Here is a 6,772-nt window from a genome sequence, read left to right as displayed (position 1 = left end):
GTGAATTGTGCTGCTATGAACATAGGGGTGCATATATCCTTTCTGATTGGTGTTTTATTATTTTTTTAAAAAATATATTTTATTGATTTTTTACAGAGAGGAAGGAAGAGGGATAGAGAGTTAGAAACATCGATGAGAGAGAAACATCGATCAGCTGCCTCCTGCACACTCCCCACTAGGGATGTGCCCTCAACCAAGGTACATGCCCTTGACCGGAATCGAACCCGGGACCCTTGAGTCCGCAGGCCGATGCTCTATCCACTGAGCCAAACCGGTTAGGGCCTCCTCTTACTTTTTAAATAGCTCTCCAGGATTCCAGAATACATGAATAACCTGCATCGGGGAAAAACCAAAATGGAAAGTGTGCGGTACCCACTGCCTGATTGTGTTGAATTGTATTTAGGACCCAGACATCATACACCCAGGCAGGTCGCTGGGCTTTCCTTCAGAGGACAATCCGATCACGTGATTGCAGGAGAGCCCATAAGGGACACCTTCCGGCAGCCGTGGTGGCAGCTTCCTCTCTGCCTCACGCCAGTCCAAAGCACTTGCCTAACCTGTGCTAATCAGCAAATGCAAACAGTTCCCCGGGGGAGGCTAATGGGACAAGACGTGAGGCTGTGAATATAAGCCCAACGTGTTATTTGGATATAAAAAGCCCTTCAGAAAAATAGTGGGTATAGATTTTCTCTCTCTGACTGGATCCATCTTCTTTTCCATGAGGGAGAGACAAGGCATCTGGTGAGGGGCCCAGGCACCTGCTTTATGGATGCTCAGTGTCATCCTGATGGAGGTGGTGGAATCGCGGGGTTGGAAGGCCATTATTGGACCAAATAGTTCCATGTACATTGGCAGTATTACTGCCTCTCGCTGGCTTATTCAGCAGTGTTCACCTATGCAGCGCGCTCTCCTAAGACGGGACAGAGACAGACAAAGGCTTTTGATAGACTTGTCTTAATATTAAAAAATAAAAGGGTGTTATGGGTTTGGAAAAAGAGAACAGTCAGTTGGCATCTGACTTTGAATGCAATTCAGGTGTTAGGCGGAAGCAATGTTATTTACAAATCAACTATTCTTTCCCAAAGTAGCATGAGCAGCATTAGGTTGCTCATTTTTGAAACAGGGAAACCAAATAAGGGGAGAGAAGAAACAGGAGAAAATAAAGTCAAGACGGCGTTTCCCTCCGGTCCTGTGTTTATCCAACAAACACTTCTAAGTGGATCTGTGCCAAGCAAGGTACTGTGAGCGAATGAAGTCATGGCTGTTAGCAAACAGTGCTTGAGATGAGAGCGTGATGAACACAATCCTTCCTGTCTCTATCGAAGTGGTAACTGTTAATTAAATCTTTGTAATGGTGTGGTCGTTACCAGAGGGAAAGGCTGTGGAAGGTAAGAGAGGGTAAAGAGGGGATAAATGGTGATGGAAGGACACTTGACTTGGGGTGGAGAACACACAATGCAATGTACAGATGGTGTATTATAGAATGGTACACCTGCACCTATATATGTTATTAACCAACTAGAGGCCCGGTGCACGAAATCTGTGCACTCAGGGGGGTCCATCAGCCTGGTCTGCACCCTCTAGCAGTCCGGGAGTCCTCAGCCGTCAGTAGGACATCCTTAGTGCTGCCATGGAGGTGGGAGAGGCTCCTGCCACCTCTGCTGTGCTCACCAGCTGTGAGCCTGGCTTCTGGCTGAGCGGCACTCCCCCTGTGAGAGTGCACTGACCACCAGGGGGCAGCTCCTGTGTTGAGCGTCTGCTCCCTGGTGGTCAGTGCACATCATAGCGACCGGTCGTTCCACCCCTTGGTCGATTTGCATATTAGCCTTTTATTATATAGGATATCACTCCATTAAATTTAATTAAAAAAATTTCTGGTGGTCCATTGCCTGGTTGTTCTCATTTCTTCACTGCCTCCCTCCAGCCAGAGAGCTCCCAGGGTGCTGGGCAGCAGGGTATATTTCTCTGTCTATAGTTGCCTGGCTTCCGAACTTGCTTTGGCCAATGGAATTGAATAAACTTGGTGCCAGCAGAGACCTTCAATGTGTTTGAGTGGGTGGCTTGCCTCCTGCATTCCTGTGATCCATCATGAGAACAATGTGACCGGTGAGTGGCGGGCCCAGGGAGGATGTGAAGACAAACAGAAAGACACGAACTCAAGCAAAAGCCTGGAGCCACCTCAGCCGACTCACAGCCCAGAGCAGGGCTGCTCCAGGTGACCTGGGGGCCCATGAAGAAGAAAAAGCAGAATTGTGAGCTGTAAGCAACCGAGTTGTGCACTGTTTTGTGCGTTAGTGCAGCTACTATGACCTTGAAAGTTAAATAGAAATTAATCAAATCGGAGGCGTGGTGTAAAATAGGTCAAGTTTTGGAACAGGTGTATAGATCACACACTCTGGTTTTTAATGAACAAGAGTAACTTTAGTTTTGAAACCACTTGGGACCCTTTTCATAGAGGGACAAAAGACAACGTCTCCAAACAGGCTTGTTTCACCTGTCCACACAGCATTACTTGGTTGAGAACTGTTGTTCGAGAAGGGAGAGGTTGGAGAACCGAGGTTGGACTGTATTCCATTGGATAGATATCCTATGTGTATACTCCTCACCTTCTGAACCCACTTCTGGGTAATTATCCAAAGAAACCTGAAACATCACCTTAAGAGGACGCATGCACCCCTATGTTCACTGCAGCCTTATTTACAACAGCCACGACCTGGATGCAGCCTGGGAGTGAGGTTGACCTTTGATCATTCCATAGAGGTCCCAGCTTGGGCTCTCCGCCCGGGCTGCCCTGGGAAGAGGGGTGTGGGGGGCTCTAGGGCGCAGGCCAGTCTTTGTTCCTGGCACAGGCCTCCTGTTTCTAGTTCCCTGTCGTACCTGTGACCTGCTGATCCATCTAAGAATGAAAGGCCCTTGAAAGAGACCAGAGGTGGGAGGAAGGGGCAGGCTCTCTCCCCTTGGCTTCCTCTCGGCAGGACCGACTCCACTCCAGGAGGTTCCCTATAGGGCTCCTTGCCTTCCGGCCTTGCTCACCTCGCCTTCAGCTTGTCCGGCTGGCATTGGGTGGAGACTGCCCCCTGCTGCTCATTCTGGGCGCCCCAGTTCATCAGTCTGACTTCCTATCCACACCTTTGTCCTCAGTCTCTCCCACATAAACTCCTGGAATGTCCCAGAGTCCAGCCTTCTGGTTTGATGGGGACCCTGGCTGGTACAGGACGTCCTCATTAAACTCTTGAACTGAGGAGTAACACAGAGGAGCCAATTTGGGGCAGTCAGGGTGGAGTGATACTTTGGCGGGGACCCCTTCATTTACGTCATTAGTCATTCATCTGACTTATTTATTCCTTGTTACAAACTGTGACTTGTTGAAACCCAGAGCCATTCTTGCCTAAAACCTAATTTGTGTCCAGCAAATGGAACAGATTTTTGAAGGAATCGCTCATGGCCATTGAGTGAATTGTCAGGCCTCTGCTTCGTAGATGGCCACAGAGAAATCAGGAGCCTGCCAGGGGCATGTGCTCACACATGAACAAAAGTGATTTTCTTGCAACTGGTCAGTAATGCTCAGTTAATGGACATCGGCGTGCCCGGCGCTGGGCTATGCACCCGTGGGTTTCTTGCTCCTGAGACGCATGCCAGCTCGGCAAGGCAGACACACTGGGCGTGTGATAGGACAGGAGCGCCATCAGGATAAATCAATCTGTGTTTCGTGTTTCATACAGCAGTGACCAGCTCTCCCCTGACCTGTCCGGGCAGAGCTCTGTAAAAATGGGAAATTGCTGTGTGTGTTCTCTAACATCTCTCTCTCTCTCTCTCTCTCTCTCTCTCTCTCTCTCTCTCTCAGGCCAATTGTGGGAAACAAATGAAAAGATAAGAAATATATCAATGAACTTTAATTTTATTTATTGACTGATCTGAGAGGGAGGAAGGGACAGAAAGAGAGAGGGGAGAGAGAGACCTTGATTTGTTGTTCCACTTACTGAAGCATTCATTGGTGGATTACTGTGTGTGCCCTGACCGGAAATCGAACCTGTAACCTTGGTGTGTCAGAACAATGCTCTATACCTGCCAGGGCATGTCAATGGACTTTAGATGCAGAACAAAGCGACTTGCTCTTTAACCAAGTGGCCTTGACCCTCTAATGCTGTTGCTGCTGGGGAGAGGACGGCGTGCTGGGCTCTGTGGGGCGGTGGCCACAGGGGCGCCTGGCCATGCCAGGCTGGCTACATATCCAGGCGCTGGGAGCAGCGCTCTGTCCAGAAAACAAGCGTGACTGACTCCGTTTCCCCGCGTGTGTAGTAGAGATTGGGGGACGAGACTGATGCACTCTATTATGTTCTCTTTAGAGAAGTGTCTATTTAGGTCCTCTGCCCATTTTTAAAATTTTATTTTTCAATGACAGTTGAAATTCAGTATTACATAGTTTCAGGTGTACAGCCAACTGGTTAGATATTTGTATACCTTACAAACTGGTCCCCTGATAGTCTGGTACCCACCTGGCACCGTCCGGAGTTAGCATATTATTTAAAAATGATAAATGTTTGTTGTGATCAATGCTATCGGCATCACTAGCCCATCTCTCTGATTCATAGAATTACTGAGGAAGGCAGGAACTGCAAAGGCAGGTGGGTCAGAGTTCAGGACAGTTTCTCTCCGCGACGGCATCCGGCCCGCTCTGCCTGGCGAGCGTGCACAGCCGGGGGAAAGCCTGAGGCCCGACGGGCGCACAGAAAGGACCCGTCGGGCAGTCCATGCAGAGGCTGCGCTTAGCTCCAGTCCCGCACCGGGCACTGCACCACGCGTACCCGGCTCGCTCAGTCCTGCCTGTCACGGGAATCCCTATGTGGGCTCTGCGGGGCTCCGCGTCCCTCTGAGCCGACCCGAGCCATGGCCGACAGCTCACCGTCACCGCCGCCGCCTGCTGTCACCTGCGGACAGGCCCAGGCGGACAAATAAGCCTGTTACTGTTCAGTCAGATACCGATAAAGTCCTTGTTCACCGCGATTTATTTATCATGTTGATCCCCCTCCAGAGCGGAGAGCAAAGTACGTGAGAGCCGGCTTGTTACCTTGAGAACCAAGTACAGGTGCAATCAAGCTGTCGCCTGTGCTGGGCGAGTGATGGGACCCCCGTCCCATGGGTGTCGCTGTCCTGTGCCCGCAGCTGCTGGGGAGCCTCGGCCTTGGACAGGCCCAGCGTCCGCCAGCAGGTGTCTCTCTGGTGCGCACAGGCACCGAATTAACAATTCTGCCGCGTTTTTCTTCTGAAAATAGTGTCAGCAAATTGGCACCACCTCCTACACATCTGCTTACGTCCCAGTTTTGCAGCGGTTTATGTGTTGTCGGGATTTATGATATTCACGTTAAAAACGGCTGTTCCGCCAGCCGGAACAGGGCCACCCAGAACCGGGCCGGGCTCTCAGCAGGGGCTCACGGAAACCTACAAACCCGTGGCCGTGGATTTTGCCTTCTGCTCTCATCTGCCATCTCTTCAAGGTCGTGGGGAACTTGCCGTCATGTGAACTGTGGGCCAGAGGAGGGTTTTGTGTCAGGGAAGTTAGAGCGGGGACGCCTTCAGATTCTCGGTCGACCCAACGTCCAGGTGCAGACAAGAGGCAGGGACGCGAGTGGCGCGTTCACAGTCAGCCGCCGAACGACGCTTCAGCCACATCGGGGCCGCCGGGCTCGCACCGCATGGGAACAAGTGCGCCCGGGGCCCCTGCTCTGCCCACAGGCACCGCGGGCACCGGAGCACAGCAGGCCTGCCCTTTGCGCCCCGGCCTCACGGAGGCTTGTGAAGGGGACTGTCGCTTTGGAATTAAAGATAAAAACCAGAGGAGCGTTTCTGTGTGTTCAGGGAGATTGGGAAGGAAGCGACGTCTGCGCCAGGCCTCTGCGGCCAGCTTTGTGCCTCTCACACTCGCTGCTTGTGAGGGTGTGGGCTTCACACTGCACCCCATGCACACATCCTCTCCCCACCCCCGCCCACCACACACATACACTCACACTCTCACACCCCGCTCTCTCCTGCTCTGTTCCAAACTCAATAATCACTTCCTCCTCTCTCAAACCACAGCTCAGGGGAGGAGAAAGCGACCCACCCGGCATCGTCACGTGAGGTTAAGTCTCTGTCCGAGGGGGAAGCTACCAACTTCGGAGGCTGATGAACCCGCCCGAGAGGCACCAGCTGGGACCCAGAGGGTCTGGGAAGCCAGGGCCTGCGGGCTCAAAGGACACGGTGTGGGCAGCGCCGGGTTCTCAGGGTCGGGATGGTCTGGGCTGATCTGGGATGACAAGCCGCTGACTTCAGGTCGAGGCACATGCAGGAGGCAGGCAATCAATGATTCTCTCATTATCTCTCTCCCTCTCCCTCTCCCTCTCCCTCTCCCTCTCCCTCTCCCTCTCCCTCTCCCTCTCCCTCTCCCTCTCCCTTTCTCTCTGAAATCAATAAAAATGTATTTAAAGGCAAAAACAAAATTCATGGTTCTGTATATCAATTTTCCGGTATTCACTATTTGCTTCTTGGCGTCTGGTACATGATCAATTGATCAATTTTAAAGCCGTTCGATGCCTGGAAGGGAGTTTTCGACGCCAATTCCATCTGCGCCCGTAGAAGCAGCTGCGAGGGTGCTGGTCAGGCCTCCTGCGTCCTCAGCACATGAACTGTTCCTGGCTGACCAGGCACTGAAAGGGGTACAAGGTCCCTGTTATTTTAGATTTCCCGCGTTATCCCTTCAATTTCTAACTGTTTCATTGGACACTATAGCCGGCTC

This window comes from Myotis lucifugus, unplaced genomic scaffold (genome assembly GCF_000147115.1).
Source record: "Myotis lucifugus unplaced genomic scaffold, Myoluc2.0 scaffold_418, whole genome shotgun sequence".
Taxonomy (NCBI): Eukaryota; Metazoa; Chordata; class Mammalia; order Chiroptera; family Vespertilionidae; genus Myotis; species Myotis lucifugus.
This window is presented reverse-complemented; position numbering follows the sequence as displayed.